We start from the raw sequence: 20497 nt of genomic DNA, 5'->3' as shown, positions 1-20497 counted from the left end.
TTATTTTAACATCTTGGTTCGTCTGTGAATCGTCTTTAATATGCCTTTACTACAAGCCTGTCTAATATATACTTTAGCATGTTGACAAGTTATCAACTCAACTCCCTTCCAGCAGACAGATTACACAATTCAATCTGTTCTCACATTTTCCGCTTCATTACCCATTTCTCCAGTGAAAGTACCGTTATGCTTGTATACAGTTAGAATTGTGTGTCCTGTAGGATGTGGTTTCATTCAGCCAGCTGTGGTCAGTGGAAGATAGCAGTAGTGAAATGACCTCCTCTCTTTTTTTTTTGTCCATGCCACAAATCAAAAGCCAGTTTTATTGACTTTCTGAATCTGTCGTGAAACCAACACCCTTTGGAAAATAACTTTGATTGAATCTGGTATAATATTCTGTCGCCGTATCTTTCAACTTTAAACCGAACCATCCTTCAAAATGCACGAAACCCACAATAACTGGTGTTAATGGCATCCCTGTATAAATACATCCCTCGTCGATCCCCAACTCTCCCGGGAACCCTCCAGCTGCGGACATTTACATAATCGGTGTTAAATATTAAATTGGTCGATAAAATAGGATTTTATCCAAATACCATTAGCAATAAATGTAACACAAATATTTAAGAAATATCCGATTTTGTTAAACTGATTAAAATGTAGGTAATTTCTGGCTTATCTGAACGTTCTGGAAAAATATACATTTTAAAATGGTTTTATTTACAAATTAGACGACATCATGCATTTTGAGTATACTGTAAATCGGGGAAATTGTTTTTTCTGACGTTTTGTATGATATCAAAGTAATGTGTATAATTGCCTGAACCAGCACTCTGGGAGTATTGTGTTTCTAAGTAACGTCATGTGTTCGTTTCTTCTTGGGCTCAGAACTGACAATATATATTTCGAGGTAATCGTGTCCATGGTTGCAAAATATCACGTCTCAAATCGCGGGCATTGGTGGTCAATAGATCATGACTATTTTCAGGAATATTTCTTTAGTGAAGACTGAGCACATGATTTCATAAACATATCCGAAACAAATTCATAATTTTTGTTGAACTTTTTTTGTTTTTTTGTTTTTTTATATACGAAAGGGATATGTTACACTTGGTCTGTAGGGCATGAGGAACACATTTTTAACAATTTTAAATAAATAAATTTTAATAGATTTTTCACAATGGATCAAATAGTTGATATTGGATAATGAAATACAAACTTCATTTAATCATTGTAAAACAGGATAAAACATATAACATGTGATGTGTTGGATAATATATAAAATACTTTCCATTTTTCTGAATCAGAAAGATGCCTTTCGCTCAACGTCACCATACATAGTATTGATGTTTTAAGCAAGAGAGTATTTTGCATTTTTTTATAGAACTGGGGCATTTTGTTAGGTAACGCTTTTGAGCGCCTTATTTGTCATTTTAGACGTATCATAGCACACATAGTGCTAGGGTAGTCGAGTGGTTAAAGGGTTCACTCGACACGCCGAAGACCCGGGTTCGATCCCAAGCATGAGTACGAAGCCCAAGCCGCGTTACACTCTCCTACCCAGAGTTTCGTGCGGTCAGCCCAGCACCTCTGCCGCTGACCAGTGAGATGTGACGATTCATCGTATCTTACACAGTCCGTTCAACAAATTACATATTTTTCTCATCCATTTCGTTTCTAAAGTCTGCACATTTATATAAACATAAGTCACGAAATTGTAAACTTTCATTGAGAAAATATACTAAATATCTAATTGTGTATTTATCCTTTAGTTACAGTTGTTCCATGTGCAGACATCGAGCCCGATGGATAGCTAGTGGTACGGTCATTTTGATGTGTGTGATATAGCGGTATACCCTTCACTGTCGTGGACGTAGTAGCAGATCTTGATTATTATGCAAAACAATCGTCAAATCTCACTGACACGTCATGACATGAAATCGGCATATCACGTATATCACCAATAACAAAAATCGTTGATGAAAAAAAAGGAAAGATAACTCTGGTGTCAAATTAAACCTATGAACCCCAAAAGAAAAGCCAGACGTCTTTATTTCCACCTTCTAGTGAGGTAAAATGGGGTTTAACCTCCCCCTTTTAAATCCACCTAATTTAAAGACCCGTTAAAAGCATTTTCTTTTTCTTTTTCAATTTCGACCTATCGACCAGATTTCATAACCAAGAAAAAGACCACGTGAATGTTTTTCAATATGCATATTTGTATCAGCTACGTCCTCAGTTCCTTAGTTCCTTAATTAAACCATTCGACGAATCAAATCCGCACTGTTAATATTTAATCTCGAGTGCAACAGTGTGACTGTTTTATTGAACACTATGACACGGAATCCTTATCATAACTGAAGTTTTTCTCTTGTATTCCTAGCGTACTGAGAAACGTCAGATTCTGCTTGACTGACAGACTTTTAGATAAGAAAAACGTAAAATGACATTTTGTCCATGAAAGCGTTAACGAAATTAGACACTATTTTGGGGGTTAATTAATGTTATATAAAACTTTAATATAGATTGAAATCAATCTTGCATGACCTGGCTCAAATTTATTGCTTGTTCCTTTATCTAGGGTAGTAATAGCTAAGCAACATTATTAATTTGTACAGTAATAAAACTGGAAAGCAATCTGATTGAATAGTTACTGTATGTAGTGCACCGAGGCCAACACGTGTGTGAGATTTGTATATCTATATAGGCATGCCCCTGTAATAAGAGTAATTGGAAATGATATCACATTCGTGACCACTCGGGTCACTCGCCGAATGACGACTCTTGCCCCTCTCGTGGCCATTATATCAACTTGGTTCTGTCTTTGCGCAAATGGGCATAGCGATAAAACTAGTCAACTTGTTGTACTACATCCGTATTTGCTACAGAGGGTCACATCCGTAGTTTGAAAATATAAAACGTTGCCTTTCTTTTACAGCCTAATGTTACGACGTATCTAGTATGGTGAAACAATTGCGGGTATCACTTTGGGATATGTTTACATACAAATAATGCCAATAATTAAAAGATGTTAAGAAGGAATTCTTTTTCCAAAGTACACATAGCCATACGCGCATTCTGATTGGTTTGTCGTGTTTTTACGCACATGGCCTATTCAGGGCGTGCCTTCCTACAGATTACGGAAATAGGCGAGTGGTGGCGAGGTTGGTGTCGGAGGAAACAAGTGTTTAAGTCATAAGGGAGTAGGTCGGGTTCAGCGCCATTTTGTGATCCGTTACGGCTCAATGGGTGAGTGACTGAGTGAGTGAGTGAGTGAGGTAAGTTTAACGCCGGTTACAGTATGTCAATTATATTACGCGACATGAGCAAGCTATATGAGGGCAGAAAGCATGATATGACGCATGTGATATATATGTGTAAAACTTACTGCAACTGGGTGAAATCCACAAGCATGAGAATAGTGCCTACAACGTGAGGATCGGGGTTGATCTGGGATTCGAACCCAAGACCCAAGATCCGGGCACTGCCCAGGGATGCCACTCCAGAAAACGACCTGTATCACGTATTTAGAAGACATTTTGAATCTGATGATTTTGAAGAAATATTTTGTCCACATGCCCAAATATCATATTTTATGTTTACGACAATTCTTTTCTGTCTTACTGACCTATGATCATACGCTGATTCTCGCCAGGATTTGTTTCATAACAACCTTGTGTGCACATGAAATTCACAGGCTCCACAACCCGTGAAGATCCGGGGTAGAATAGATCTTCAGCAACCAATTCTTGCTGTAAAAGGTGACTGTGCTTGACGTAAGAGGCGACTAACGGGATCGGGTGGTCGGCTTTTTGGAATGCTGTCTGTTATTACCTTTAAAACGGTTTCAACAATAATATTTATATTACATGTTATGGCACTTAAGTCTTTCAGTTTCCACGTCTGAGAGCATGAATGCTACATCTATAACTAGCAGCAGTAGCAAATATGTGGTTCTCTTCATCCATATCAGCGTGTGCGAGTCTCTTGCATGACAGATGTTATTCGGGAAATTCCATGTGATAACGTTTTGTCGATTCGTGCAGAAAGGGCGTCTTACTACGACTACGGCATTAGATCTCTACGTTTAGATCATGCATTAATTATGTGATTACTTGTTTTATAATCCATAACCATCGTTAGACCACGGAGATAAGCGTGTATTGCATGTGGGGGTGTTTCAGTGGCGACGTGGTTCGATCATAGAGCATAGGATTGGATAACACCCTTTGTTATTAATACGTTACAGCTGTGTGGCTTGTCATGCAAAATGTTTTCGTATATTTCAAGCCTATGGTCAAAGAGGTTTTGACAGATTAGGGTCGGTATTTTTTGTATTAATAATTGATGACTGACGTTTGAAATTAACATACGTTAATGTCAGTACTGTTATGTCGACATGCAACAGAGGGAGTAATTACGGCGCTGGTATTACACTGGTAAATGTCAGGCCGCTTGATCATGCTGTGCATACGACTTGTACATTTCATGTGCAGTTGAAATCAACATGGAGCAATATGAAAAAGGTTTACAAGTATTTATGTGGTGTTTTGATTATATGTAACTGGCAGTGTATGCATCTTTGTTTGTTGGTTTATTGTTTAACTCTGCAGTCAGCAATATTCAAGCTTTATGATGACGGTCTGTAAATAATCGCGATCAGACAATCCAGTGATTGACATCATGAGCATCGATTCACGCAATTGGGATACGATGACATGCATCAACCAAGTCAGCGAGTCTGACCGCCCGTTCCCGTTAGTCGCCCTCTTACGACAAAATGGTTGCCTCTTATGACAAGCATGGGTTGCTGAAGACCTGTTCTTACCCGGATCTTCACGGGGCGTGTACTCATGTATTGGTATTGGCTCTATGGCTATTAATTGTCCGAACGTTTCAAGCGCCCACTTTTTATGTATTCCCCAGACACATGCTTGTATGGGACGACTAAATCAGACTCGGCGACTTGGTTGATTGCGTGTCATCGTTCCAGAAGGCATGGGACGTCGTTCATAATATCCATCACTGTTTTCTCTGGTAAAGACTTATTTACAGACCGCCGTCATTCAGCTGGAATATTACTGACTGCGGAGTTCAGCCTCAAACAAACAAACTAAAGTTTCAACAGATACGTCACATATATCAAACACAAGCACGATATTGATATCTTAAATTTGCTTAACTCGAAGGATTACTTATACCGAAGTAGAGTTCTTAGTGCAATGTAAATCCTGATAGTGACTCGGAAACCTGTAATATCTTTATTAAATTCATTTCTCAAATGCAAGTTTCAACTAACATAATAATGACATAGAACAAAGATATTCATACGCCATGATGAGCCGAACGATTTGCAGGTTTCAAATCCCATTCAACCACGATATTGTGACATAAACTTAAACTGAACTGCAAAAGAAACTCTGCACGTTTGAAAATAATGTGATTTTAAATTAATTGTACTGGTTCAAACCCAAATAGGCACAAACACATCGCCCAAACGCATCGTTGCTGTGCCTGTAATTTTGCAATTAGGATGGTCGAGATGGGTGCTGTTCCCGTGTTGCCCTTGGAAACTTGTTGCATCGTTTCAGACAGACTGGAAGCACATTGGACAGGGCCAGGACAGGGTCACTACGAGTCACTACGCCACAGGAAGACCAATATCTGCGAACGTTACACCTCCGCAACCGCTTCCTCACAGTGACGTCATCGTCAGTGAATGCTTTTGGGTCGGCGGGTGAGCACACACACAGTGACCAGAAGACTTCGGACAGCGGGTATCAGGGCCTTCCGACCGTTCAGAGGACAGATGTTGACCGCTGAACATCGACGCAGACGAATACGATGGGCTGATACAGTGCGACGGGGGCAGCGTCGGGGTTGGCAACGCGTGGTCTTTCCGGACGAAAGCAGGTTCTGTTTGTTTAGTGTTGATGGCAGACAGCGTGTTTACCGTCGCAGAGGTGAACGGAACTACTTGCTGCGTTCAAGAAGTCATTCCTTACGGTGGAGGTGGCGTTATGGTGTGGGTAGAATTTGTGGAGACCAGACAACGCCACTTCTCATCATCGATGGAAACCTCAATACACAATGCTATAGAGATGACATCCTCCGTCCAGTAGTGCTGCCCTACCTCTAGCAACAACCCCGAGGTGTTCTGTACCAACACCACAACGCCAGGCCCAACCCAGCTCGTATCGTAGTGGACTTCCTTGCCAACAACAACATCAACGTCTTACCGTAGCCGGCATGTTCTCCTGACTTATCACCCATAGAACACCTCTGGGACGTCATGGACAGGCGGGTAAGAGTCCGACCACACCCTCCCGCCAACAGACAAGAGTTGATACAAGCGCTACAAGATGAAAGGAACCGCTTGACCTCATCAGACTTTTGACGTTTTCAGATGCAGTCTTTGTATGTATGGAGGCACGGGATGGCCACATTCGGTATTAAAGTGACAAATTTGGTGTCTGTGACCACATTGTGTGTTTCAATGAATTGCAGTGAAAATCTGGACAACTGAATTTTCAACTCCCACTGATTTTGTTTGTTTGGTGTACAATATTTAACCACAAAATGTCAAGTTTGAGCTGTTCAATAATTTGTGGAATTGTTGGTTTATCAAATATACTCTACCTCAAACTTTTGTTTTTAGTTTATTAATTACAGTCACTTCAATCTGGTGCAAAGTTTCTTTCGCCGTTCAGTTTATCAATTACATGGAAGTGACTGATAATCGGCATGGGCATATTAGGGTTAAAGTTAGATCAAAACAAGTATTAGAATTTGATTATGTAATACTTTTAAATGCTTTATTTAATATGTATTGGTGATGAAATACTGTAATTATCTTTAAAAATATGATTTATATTTCACTACTACTTTCAGACAACCTCAAGCCATCTTCCAGTGGCAGTTATTACCCTTACCGAAGTAGGCTGAAATTTCTGGGCTCGCTAGTATCGCCATCAGTGGCTATTACAAGTTATGTCCCTTCTATGTTCTTCCTATTGACCAATCAGATTACACTTCTTATATCACTTACATTTGCTTCCAGTCAAGAAGATCTGAACGATAATCAAATATATATTGTTACACAACGAGTTTGACTTCGCGAAGTGCATCAAATCACGTGAAAACCTTCATTAAAAATGAACAGATTCGGAAAATATCTGTGACGCCGAGTTGGCGGTACACATGTTTTGCAAATCCCGCAAGTGACCGAAATCATTTTACGAACCGGATGTCGATTTCGTTACGCGATTTGGATTGGGCTATGCATAGACTCGTTAGTCCAGCCATAAAATAGCTACATAATTCCAGCCTAGTTCGGCAAGGGTGGAAACTGGACTTTTATTGTCAGGAAGATGGCCTGAAGGCACGACTGTAAGAACATTTGGCTCAAATGACATCCATCCTTGATTCTCCTATGTATTATATCCTCATTAATATAATTTACGATGAAATACCATGTAATCTTTCGCTAACAAAGTTTCGTTCAATGTCCAAATAAATGGCGTAACTTCTAAAAGAAATCCTCCGCTCAAATAACTCTCATGTGCGTAAGCAATACGTTACTGATAGCCGAGAGGGAGATAATGACGTCACTTCCGAAACGAACCATGCGTGACCTACTCGTGTCATTACGGGACTAGCCGAATGAAAACTCATGCTTCATATTGGCGTTTGTGTATTGAAGGTACGGGGTTTTTTTCAAATTTATTTTCATGGGGCGGTCGGGTAGCCTAGTGGTTAAAGCGTTCGCTCGTCACGCCGAAGACCCGGTTTCGATTCCCGACATGGGTACAATGTGTGAAGCCCATTTCTGGTGTCTCCCGCCGTGATATTGCTGGAATATTGCTAAAAGCGGCGTAAAACCAAACTCACTCACTCACTCAAATTTATTTTCTCCAATCCCCCGACATTTAAGAATCGCAATTGTGAATATTTCATTGCCAGTGCAGTGCAGCAATATGATATATCAAAGATAATTAGTTATGTGTGAATATATTTTGTTTTGAAGCTGGTACCTATTCCAATTACTTCAATTACTTCAAAATAGATATAAATCTAATCGTACATATTAACATTGCTATTAAACTGAATTAAGTTTGGTTAAGGAAATAGATCGTCAGAGATTACACTCAGTTGAGACACCGCAATCACTTAAAGCCGTAAACTGAACCCAAACAGCCGTGTGGGGTTTTGAATCTCCCACCGTGCATGGTCCTATAATTAATGCACCGCCTCCGTAGTCTAGTGGTAGAGCGTTCGCCCGGAGAGAGGAAGGTGCGGGGCCCCATCTCTGGCCGCGTCATACCAAAAACACGTTAAAAGATGCTACTTTTTGTTATCCACGTTGCTATATAAGTGCAATAATCTTGGACGCGACGTCAAACCCCATTTCACCTCACCTCCTATAATTAACACAACACAATTCTGTTATCCATGTACTTTGTAATGTCGAAATTAGACTATGCATTTTTCACATTTTTTAAATGATCCCATATTGCCAAGATTGATACTCTGGATTATTTTTATCAAAGCACATCAAGTCTTACGCGCATTTGATTGGTGTGTCCTATTTGGGCACATAATATTGATCGACAGAGGGACGAGTGTTCTTGCACGGAAAAGTGCGAGTGGTGACGAATGGAAACGAAACTTGACGAATGGGTCATTGCTTTTATGGCAAAAGAATGGAGATATTATGCACTGGATAATCGAGGGTAATATCGCCTCGTGATTTTGAAATTTTGACATTTTCAACATCAAGTTTCAATCAGATCTGTTGGTTTATTAAACATCTGGAGACCACTGTCGAATCTGTTTCTGAAGGTAGAAATGAACAGATTCTACTAGCATTATGCATTCTTGGACAAAACATTACTGGTATGATAAAACCATAGACAGATATTATTATTATTATTGTGATTATGACGATGATGATGATGATGATGAGTAGTAGTAGTAGTAGTATTATTATTATTATTATTATTATTATTATACAAACGGCCTAATTGCAACCCCAACCGATTTTCGGTACTTGTCCCACGGTCGGAAAATTACACTTTTTGATTTTCCAAACCAAACACTCGGGCAACTCGAGACCATGACGCCCAAGAGAGAGCTAACTTGGCACGGAGAGATGGCATCTTATACAGAATGGTTTCAGAATATGTAAAAATCCATCCTTCATTACAAAACCACTATTCCTGTGTCACATTTGGAAAATACGAAATCCATGAATTTGAAAATTGACCGTAGTTTGGACGACATAAGTATCCTCCGAGACGACAACTAATCTGTTATGTTTATTCAATTGTCGCAAAATGGTTGTTCTGTCGAAAACCGGAGACCTGGAGAACGTAATATAGATCTGTATTTCAGAACACAACGCCTCAAAAATTACTTGGGACTCCCACAAGCTCCAGTCATCCGATGACATTTCAGAACAAACACAGATTACTCCAGCAGATCAATAACCGGTCCCCCATGCAGACATCCAGTCACAGGACGTTTGCTCAATGTATTAGATTAGTGTCAACAATTACCATTGGTGCCGAATCCTAGTCTAAGACTGGCTTTTGGTTACTTCGAAAAAAGAGGATAGTTTTACTATTGCTATAAAGTGGTGATACGTTGCATGAAAGACGTCCATCTGTTTTGGAACATATATTGTAAATATACAAAAACACAACTTATCTATACCATTCGATATATATTAATTTAGCGAATTCGAGACAAAGGGAGTGCGTATTTGATTTTGAAATATTTTATTGATCATGGGAAATATTAAAAGCCAAAGAAAAACGTCTTGAATATCGCCCGAAATGGATTCCATGTGATTTGACGCAAAAGGTACAAACAGTTATTGGAATGGATCACGGAAATTGAACGAAATGGACAAACGTGAACCTGGTACTGGGTCTTCTACTTAAAATACATATGCTTAAATGTTCAGGGGCTTGCATGGGCGTCGTTCCTCCACCACCCGTGAATACATACGGCGCAGTGCAGTGTGCTCACTATTTGTAACAAACGAATCAAGCAAGGGCCTCTGATTACATCGCACAAACGGCAATATTTCTCGTGCAACAACTACTACAACCCTGTGGCCATCAACTCGACACTTTACTTCTATATTTGGCAACGGTAGGGTTCGTAAAAATCATGCGCGGAGATGAGCTCCTTCTTCCATGAGTGAGTGAGTGAGTATAGTTTTACGCCGATTTTGGCAGTAATCCAGCAATATCACGGCGGATGACACCAGAAATGAGCCTCACACATTGTACCCATGTGGGGAATCGAACCAGGGTTTTCGGTGTGACGGTCGAATGCTTTAACCACTAGGCTACCCCGCCGCCGCTTCGACTTTCATGACAAATGTTGGTTTTTATGTGACCCCATTTTTCATTAAACCATAATCAAGCTACCATGGTCATGACAACTTGTGAGTCCATCATTTAGCTTTCTTTCATCTGACCTTTACCTGGCTTTAATCTGGCTTTCATCGGACTTTCATCGGACTTTTATCTGACCTTTATATGATCTTTATCTGGCTTTCATCTGACTTTCATCTTAATTTCATCTGACTTTTATCTGACTTTTTTTCTGACTTTTATAAGATCTTTATCTGGCTTTCATCTGGCTTTCATCTGACTTTTATCTGACCTTTATATGATCTTTATCTGGCTTTCATCTGGCTTTCATCGGACTTTCATCTGACCTTTATATGATCTTTATCTTTATCACCACTAGTTTGCCTTTAACGCTCAATGGAATATGTTTCGGCAGATGATCGAGTCTGATTATTCTATGACATGAGTTATATGTGTGTGTACTCTCGCGAACATATAAACTTAGGCGGAATTATTGAGTTCGGAGCACAAATAATAACGAGCGATCGCAGTCGGCGCGCGCACACTGACAAGGCCAGTCCTTGATGCATGCAGGATATGCGGTTTTGTCCTCGAATCGAGCTCAGTAGGAAAATATTCCGCCCAAAGAATGACCTTCATGTATCAATTTCATAAAGCACATGTTTCATCTATCTTAACAGTCTTTTCATATAAAATAATCGTTCTCTGAGTAGCGAACTACATGCTTCAAAAGTGAGCTGATTGTGGATAATCAGATTTCAAATGTACTTAGAAGTGTTTCCACTTGTGTGTGTGTGTGATGTTTTTCGTCATCCTTTGATATCAGATGCCTCTTTCATCAAGACACCACTGGCTCTAACCCAGTTTAGCCTCAACGCTCGAGCTTTTGTCCGTTCTATCAATCTATAGCGACACCTTGCGTTTGAGCGAAAAAATAATGACTACTCCCCTGATATAGATCTAATGTTGTTTGTTCTGTGAGAGTAAAGTTAAATTTGAAAAAAACAAGGCTGAAGATGAATCCTTTTGGTTTTTAAAAAAAATGTCATAATAACAACAAAGCTTACAATTCCCATCTTAACAGATAAAAATGACTAAACTATAACAGAAAGGAAACGTTTGGCTGGAATAAGCAAAAAGGCAAAATCGAAACAGAGAAGCATTGCTTTGCATGGCATATTTTATTTTTAGTTTAGTTTGACAAAACATCTAACCACATGCATATGGTTATTGTAATATAATGTAGTATTATGCCCGCTACAGCTCACTCACTCACTCACTCACTAATATTCTTGGGTGAGGGCTCTGGAATTTTATCGAAAAAACAAATTGTCCCCGAAAATTCTTCAGGAAAGAATTATGCGTCAGACTGTTGAAAAAAAGAATTTATGAAATGGTCGTTTCCTAAAGGACAAATGCCCTCAGCTGAATGAGATAACGCATTTGCAACGTCTGGTAACGTCATGGTAACCTCTGGTAACGTCACTGATAACGCATAAACATGATGAAGATAAGGATCACGAATCTTTAAGAGAATCAGTCGATCACTTAATCCATAACACGTCCCTGGAAATAACCCTATTAGAATTGATTTCAGTGGAAGAAGGCGTGTACAGAGATGAAGAGTTTCATTCCACGAGTACGAAAGTAATGATGTATAGCTCTCGATGAACATTAGCAGATAGCAATTAGCCGATTAAATATTATTTTGTTAATTAGCATAGCAGTAAGTTGATATTAAAACAAATTCTTAAAGTTTGATGGCATTGATGATATCTTTCAATTTGAAATGTTAATAAATTTATGTATACGTTGAGCGTCAACCTTTCATTAAATCTAAACGTTTTGTATTGTTTAATCTCCGGGAACTGGCAGTCGTGTGATCTAATGCGCCTATATTCGCTGTGCAAAGTTGTGTCCCTTAGTTCGTGGGTTCTAATCCTAGATTATGATCCTTAGGTTGCTGACTCGTGTTCGTGCGTTTTGTTAAAGAGGTTAACGTTCAAAATCTGGATTTTGGGATCCCTCAACCCCTCATAATCTGACACGCGGTGACATTTACCAAACACCTCCCAAAGAGATGTTAAACCCAAAATAGTGGTAAACATTATGTGAAATCCTACTTTGAATGTGGTTTTAATTCTAGTATCATATCTGGTTGGAGGCCGTTTTGCTTACGTAGCTTAAATTACTAGGGATAGGTACAAATATATTCAATTCACATATTGTCATGTATGTAAAATGGACATTGGGTATTATTTATATCACTTGTAGATTTTGGTGTGGATTTGTTGTTCTGGTCTTGAAGTCTTATTTCCATTAAAGTTGATTTTGTTCCTGAAGTATGCTCCAGATTAAATGTCATTTTATATATCAAACTGCGGCAGCCGTATTGACAAAGCCCTACAAAGCCCTACTGCTGTCATTACTGTCTCGTGTACCATGGTGTTAGGTTTCGTGGCCCAGTCGTCGTGGCGGATCACTTCGGGATTTCCTCCCACATCAAGCACCATGATAGAACTAAAATGATTTCAGAAACTCACTCACTCACTCACTCGCTCGCTCGCTCAGTATCCCCGATGCGTGAAGATAGATCAGGGTAGAACAGAGGCGACTAACGAGACCGGGTGGTCAGGCTCGCTTACTTAGTTTTATGCATGTCATCGTATCTCATTTGCCTAGATCGATGCTGATGATGTCAATCACTGGATTGTCTGATACAGATTCGATTATTTACATACCGCCATCATATAGCTGGAATATTGCCGAGGGCGGCGTTAAACCCCCAAAACAAACACAGTTTTATCTCCAAGGGAATCTGGGTTAGGATTGGTCCATAGCGACCGATTCTGGTCGAAAGAGGCGATCAGTTGATCAGACTCGGTGACATGGTTGTCAGCGTCCTCCGACGGCGTGTATTGTTGCATTTAATGTCAATTACTGGATTGTCGGTTCAAATTCGATTATTTACAGGCCGCCGTCTTAAAGCGGGCATATTAGTGAGTGCGACGTTAAACAACAACACACACAGAATATGGTCTTAGCGACCTTCACCGTTATCCATCCATAACTCTTTGTTATTTTAATAATCTGATTTTACACTTATACTCATGCTGTTCCATTTGTTGTTAGCCCAAGCATCCCCGGGAAGTAAAATACCGTATCAGTGTTGTGTTAACCGTTGGTTGAACGCTCTTCAATAGAGCTGTACGGATCAAATCCCCCGTATTCACCAGTGCGGTGTTGGGTGTACATACAAGATTTAAGTATTTCATTATAACACCCAGATGTTACATATTGTTGCAATATTATATTCCTTTCAAAACTGAATCAATACGTACATGTCATACTTCATTATAGCATTATTTATAACACCGGTGTCACACGCCTACACAACACTACCCACATGGACGAAATACTGAACGTGTCAATTGTATTGCGTTATAATACAACTGTATTGGACAATTCAATGCAGAGGGGACGAGGGCGGCCCAGTCGTCTAAGGCGCCACAATTCGATGAGTTGCGTTCCTTGGACACACCACTTTCACCCTTTTCGGAATACACTAAATGGTCTGGCCAGGCCCGTGTGCGAAATACGCTACAGTCGCAAAGCGCACGTTAAGTCTTCTATAATAGTCAGTCAGTCAGTCAGTAGCGCTCGTTGTTAAAGCGTTCGCTTGTCACGCCGAAGACCCGGGTTCGATTCCCGACATGAGTGTGAAGACCATTTCTGGTGCACCGCTAACAAGTCAATGCAAAGACCAATCATAATCGCGTAAACTGCCATCTGGGACCGCCCACAGATATTTTCCAAATCTTTTCATGTTCAATCGACCGAAATCTGCATGGCAGTTTACGCGATTATGATTGGTCTTTGCATAGACTTGTTGGTGCAGACAAAACATAACTCTATGATTCCAGCCTAGTTCGGCAAGGCACTGGAAACTGGACTTTTATATTCAGTTATCTCCCTTGCCTCGGGAGGATGGATTTCGAAATGCAAAATATGGCGATTGTAGACAGTGTCGCCAACATGTATGAAACATGATCGGGGGTGTAATATCCTCCACCATAGACTAATATGTCTGTTACACAATGGGAGCTGGACACAGCTAAACATGAAATAAATAATAAATGTCCTCGCATTATCATCGATAAAAAAGGACTATTGTCAGTATCAATTTCTCACGCTTTATATGTTCATAATTTAATTTCGTGGTCGGTATAAACTCAAGTCAAAGGGATATACACGCCCATTTAAAATAAACCCAATAAGGGATTCATAATGAAATATATCCTACGATCGTTTTCCCAAAGGTTCGTATGCATACGTCATTGGCATCAATTGTAACGTGGAATAGCCGACCGTGACAAGATAATATACGAGATCAGAGTACAATAGCAAGGGCGCCCTCTTGAGGATCCATTTTATGATCAAAACATTCGTCGCCGACGCCCTTGCGATTAAAGGGGTATTACAGAAACCGTCACTCTCAAGGATGCCCCTGTGATCAACTAGCAAAAGGGTCATCTGTTACGGCTTAAAAGTAAGAAAGCGATCTGTGATTATTCAACCCTATGTTGATGCACCTACTGGCTTCTGCGGAAGCGAGTTGTCATTTTGATCTCAATTCTGGTTGCAAGAGACAGGGAAAAAGGTTTCCAAGCCGAGCAGATGAAATCAAGTGGCCTTTTGAGGTTCTTGGTGCAGTGAGAAATTGTCCAAAGAAACTGTTCCATGTCTATGAAGAGGAAATGGTGTATAAAGGCAGTTATAATCAAATCTTCTTTTAATCAAATCTCGATTCACGGCCAGTACGCGTATAAACAGCTTGGATAGCCATATCGACCTGGAGGACGGTTGCTGGCCTGGTGATGAAATACAAACCGCACGGGGCGGTTGCTGGCCTGGTGATTAAATACAAGCCACACAGGGCGGTTGCTGGCCTGGTGATTAAATACAAGCCACACGGGGCGGTTTCTGGCCTGGTGATGAAATACAAGCCACACAGGGCGGTTGCTGGCCTGGTGATTAAATACAAGCCGCACAGGGCGGTTGCTGGCCTGGTGATGAAATACAAGCCACAAAGGGCGGTTGTTGGCCTGGTGATGAAATACAAGCCACACAGGGCGGTTGCTGGCCTGGTGATGAAATACAAGCCACACAGGGCGGTTGTTGGCCTGGTGATGTGCCACACAGGGCGGTTGCTGGCCTGGTGATTAAATACAAGCCACACAGGGCGGTTGCTGGCCTGGTGATGAAATACAAGCCACACAGGGCGGTTGCTGGCCTGGTGATTAAATACAAGCCACACAGGGCGGTTGCTGGGCTAGTGATGAAAAATGTTTTTAAATTGTTTAAAAGTGTGCTTGCTATCATATCTATTTTAAAAAGCAGCACCGTGGTAACCGTCTAATACCGTGTAATTGTATACTTCCCTCCAACATTAAACACACCGTAATGACATACAATGTTCAGAGTGGTGTAAAACTCAATTCACGCACCATTTTAACAAGCATCGTGATGTTTCGTTAATCCAGAAACTTTTAAATGGGAAGATAAAGATGGACCATTAATGTCCGAATTAACGAGGTTCTACAGTCTATAGACCTGTAAAATGCGAACATGAATGCCTTCCCATCAACTGATTGATGTTTAATTACCCACACTGCGCTCAATGAGATTAATATCATAGTTTCAACAACGTCATTGCTCGGCAAAAAACGTCGCTTCAACGTTACGATGACGTTTCATAATATTCAGTGGTGATTTAGGGCTGTTCTTCCCGACGAGTCGTGATTAATCAAAACCATAAACACGACAGCTATGAGTTGAGCGAGTGTTGGAATCATATTTCTCTTCACTGCAACTGTTATGTCAGTAACGTCAGAAACGTAGTCAATATTCTGCCAGTTATTTTCCATTTTACTTTTCAACTGTTCAACCACTTCACTTGTAATTTGAGAACGTTACTGTCAAAATATATCATATGAAAATCGATTTTACCATCAAATATCGTCTCGCGGTTGTGCATCCTTCTGTCGAGTGTTCATGATGAATAGAACCTACACGTGAGGTTATTGTAATACCTCCCCGTTAATTTCGAAGAGCAGATGTCCTTCTTGCTTGCTAGGATCCCAGACGACCCAACCATCGTCTCACTGCTTGTTGTAGAAAGTTCTGTTTCATTCAGTTGTGCTGGTCCTTGGATGATAACCCATTTAGTCAGGGAATGCATTAGGATTTATTGTGGGCCTTCGGAAATCCCATTTAGTCCAGGGAATGCATCGGGAGTTGTGGTGGGCCTTGGATGATAACCCATTTAGTCAGGGAATGCATCAGGATTTATTGTGGGCCTTCGGAAATCCCATTTAGTCCAGGGAATGCATCGGGAGTTGTGGTGGGCCTTGGGAGATAAACCATTTAGTCAGGGAATGCATCAGGATTTATTGTGGGCCTTCGGAAATCCCATTTAGTCCAGGGAATGCATCAGGAGTTGTGGTGGGCCTTAGGAGACACCCATTTAGTCAGGGAATGAGCATGTTATTGTGTCTGTACCAGCAGCTGTGGGCAAGTGTGGAGTGAGTGAGGGAGTTGCGCTGGGTCAGCTGTATAAAAGAATGCAGCTGTATGCAGCTTCACATGTCTAACAGACATGAGACTGATGAAATTGATCTGTTGGGGATTTTTGAAAACATAATTCTTCATATTATTTGGATACAGGACACTTTTTCGGAGACGTTGGTCGATAGAGTAGAATGCCCATTCACCATCACCATATCCCGTGCCAAGATACTAATATCGTGAAATCATATAGCGATAACAAACGATACAAGTACATGCACATATAAGGGAGACATGTAAAATGATTGAAAAAATGGGTGTTAAAAGCTATGTTCCGGTATGTACATATTACCAAGCCAATTTTTCATTGACAAACTCAGATCAATGTTTTGCTTTCTGTTCATTCTCCTTCGTGGTGGAAGACATCACTCGTACCACGACCTTACTAGTGAGATATGCATCTCTACACAATGTATTGTTACTACCCTTGCAGACGTAATGGGCGTCCCTCTCCCCACCCTCGCTGACGTGATTAGCGTCCCTCTCACCACCCTCACAGACGTAATGAGCGTTCCCCTCCCCACCCTTGCTGACGTAATGAGCGTTCCCCTCCCGACTCTCGCTGACCTAATTAGCGTTCCCTCTCCCCACTCTCGCAGACGTTATGAGCGTCTCTCCCCGCCCTAGCTGACGTAATGATCGTTCCCCTCCCCACCCTTGCTGACGTAATGAGCGTCTCACTCCCCGCCCTAGCTGACGTAATGATCGTTCCCCTCCCCACCCTTGCTGACGTAATGAGCGTCTCACTCCCCGCCCTAGCTGACGTAATGATCGTTCCCCTCCCCACCCTCGCAGACGTAATTAGCGTCCCTCTCCCCACCCTTGCTGACGTAATGATCGTTCCCCTCCCCACCCTCGCAGACGTAATTAGCGTCCCTCTCCCCACCCTCGCTGACGTAATTAGCGTCCCTCTCCCCACCCTCGCTGACGTAATTAGCGTCCCTCTCCCCACCCTCGCTGACGTAATTAGCGTCTCTCCCCGCCCTCGCTGACGTAATTAGCGTCCCTCTCCCCACCCACGCTGACGTAATTAGCGTCCCTCTCCCCACCCTCGCTGACGTAATTAGCGTCCCTCTCCCCACCCTCGCTGACGTAAATAGCATCCCTCCCCCCCCCCCCCCCCCGCTAACGTAATTAGCGTCCCTCTCCCCACCCTCACTGACGTAATTAGCGTCCCTCTCCCCACCCTCACTGACGTAATTAGCGTCCCTCTCCCCACCCACGCAGACGTAATGAGCGTTCCCCTCCCCACCCTCGCAGACGTAATTAGCGTCCCTCCCCAACCACGCAGATGTAATGAGCGTTCCCCTCCCCACTCACGCAGACAAAATGAACGCCCCCTCCCCTCCCTACAAACGTAGACGTAATGAGCGTCCCCGTATGCTCCTGTTCCCTTGATGTTTCCTCATAAACGCTGTCTCGTGCCCCCAGCAAACAGTCGTAGTCGATTTGTCGATGTCGATGCAACTGTGTCCACAGACTCGACCTAAGCCTCAATGAGGGCACACCTGCTCGTCAAGCCACGAGTAACCCAATCACTCAGTCAATCGATTCGTCAACAAACTTTACACTTTTACCGGTGTTCGCAACAAAACACACCCTTGACGCTTTGCCCAGGACATAATGAACTAGTTGCTTTAATTACCCCATGGCCGGTACGACTACATTTTAAACACCCAAGGCCACCCACCCCCACCGTGGAACCGACGTTCTTTCAGTGTAAAATCTATAGTCACGTGTGCAGCTAGCTAATACGCTCCTATAGTATCGATTTCTTGAAGCCCGCCTCTTTTGAGTGTCCGCGCAGCAATGGGCCATATAACAGTACCAGGGGTGCGATCAGGTTATGGTGGCTGGGGTAAGGCAGGTGATCTTACCTGAAGTCGAGAGTTGCAGGAATTACCATTCCAGACAAGGAGCCGTATTCACTAGGAACAGCACCGGTAGGAACTTGTTTCATAGACTGTGTGTACCATGCGCTTGTTGACGGGAGAAACTTTCTCATCCTGAATTACTAATTCCTATTGCTGACGTAGTATAAAGCCGGGTTGTGTTATATATCTACGGTAGGATCAGTCAGACTGTAAGCATGGGTCCAGCTGCGAAAAGGTGTGCTAGAACCACGACAATGTGTAAAGGTATTAGAGCTTCTACAGTCGTGTCACGTTAAAACAGATCCGGGGTCCGTACCACCAAACCTACACAAAGCGATACGGTTACAGCAGGTTTCTATTCACATAACGGATGCACGATAGTCGTAACGCTAAAAATGTTGCGCGTTACGGGGCCCTTTGTCTCGTGCATTTAAACAATCTTATCAATACGACTATCATCAATCTATGCTATAATATTAATATTTTGTCCAACGATGGTTTTGTCGACGGCGCCATGCTTCCTGGTCTTTGCCCAGTGAAAGTTATAGAGGGACACTGCGTAATTGCTGGCACTTTAATCCTAGCGTAGCAACAACACATTTTGTACAAGCGTTGATGTTCAAACTTCACTTCACTGATGACGTTGTTAAGCCACTGCACTTTTGTTGTTATTGTTGTTGTCACCGCACTGTAACTGTTGTTACGTCTTTACTATTTTGAGTGTCCGTCGGGTAGCCTAGTGGTTGAAGCGTTCGCTCGTCATGCCGAAGACCCGGGTTCGATTCCTGACATGGCTACAATGTGTGAAGCCCATTTCTGGTGTGATATTTCCCGCCGTGATATTGCTGGAATATTGTTAAAATCGGTGTAAAGCCATACTCACTCACTCACTTTACTATTTTGCTGTTGTCACGTCACTTCACTGTTGCTACGTCACTTCACTGTTGCTTATGTTACGTATCCACACTTATGCTGTTGTTACGTCACTTTATGGTTGCTGTCACGTTACTGAAGTAGTTGTTACGTCTCCACGCTGTTGCTGTTGAACATTACGTGACTTAATTGATTGATATTGTTGCAGCGTCACGTCATTGTTGTTGTAAAGTAACTGAATTGAAATTGTGCTGTTGTGACGTCACTTCGCTGTTGCAGTAAAGTAAGTTATTGTTACTTCACGTCACTTCACTGATGAAGTCACCGATGTTGTTAAGTCACAGCACTGTTGCCGTTATTAAGACAATGTACTGCTGCCGTTATCAAGACCATGTACTGCTGCCGTTATTAAGACCATGTACTGCTGCCGTTATCAAGACCATGCACTGCTGCCGTTATTAAGACCATGTAGTGCTGCCGTTATAAAGACCATGTACTGCTGCCGTTATCAAGACCATTTAGTGCTGCCGTTATTAAGACCATGTACTGCTGCCGTTATTAAGACCATGTACTGCTGCCGTTATTAAGACCATGTAGTGTTGCCGTTATTAAGACCATGCACTGCTGCCGTTATTAAGACCATGTACTGCTGCCGTTATTAAGACCATGTACTGCTGTCGTTATTAAGACCATGTACTGCTGCCGTTATTAAGACCATGTAGTGCTGTCGTTATTAAG

The 20497-nt window shown here is 41.8% G+C and overlaps 1 protein-coding gene across 2 annotated transcripts in view; it reads left to right on the top strand.

The window, feature by feature from the left end:
- LOC139454247 (small conductance calcium-activated potassium channel protein 2-like) overlaps positions 1–20497 on the top strand; it is a 66457-nt gene that overhangs the window by 17196 nt on the left and 28764 nt on the right. Inside the window, exon 1 of one of the 2 annotated variants that reach the window (XM_071235855.1) lies at positions 18850–18955. The exons of the other annotated variant lie outside the window; for it this stretch is intronic. The gene's annotated coding sequence lies outside the window, so the exon portion shown is untranslated. Of the gene's footprint in view, positions 1–18849; positions 18956–20497 lie in introns of those variants that run through there. 2 annotated transcript variants of the gene reach the window in all.

The sequence above is a fragment of the Haliotis cracherodii genome, unplaced genomic scaffold, assembly GCF_022045235.1.
Source record: "Haliotis cracherodii isolate W230 unplaced genomic scaffold, xgHalCrac1.p SCAF_10, whole genome shotgun sequence".
In the NCBI taxonomy this organism is placed as follows: Eukaryota; Metazoa; Mollusca; class Gastropoda; order Lepetellida; family Haliotidae; genus Haliotis; species Haliotis cracherodii.
Note: the sequence above shows the minus strand (reverse complement) of the source record. Positions and strands in the feature narration are given on the sequence as shown.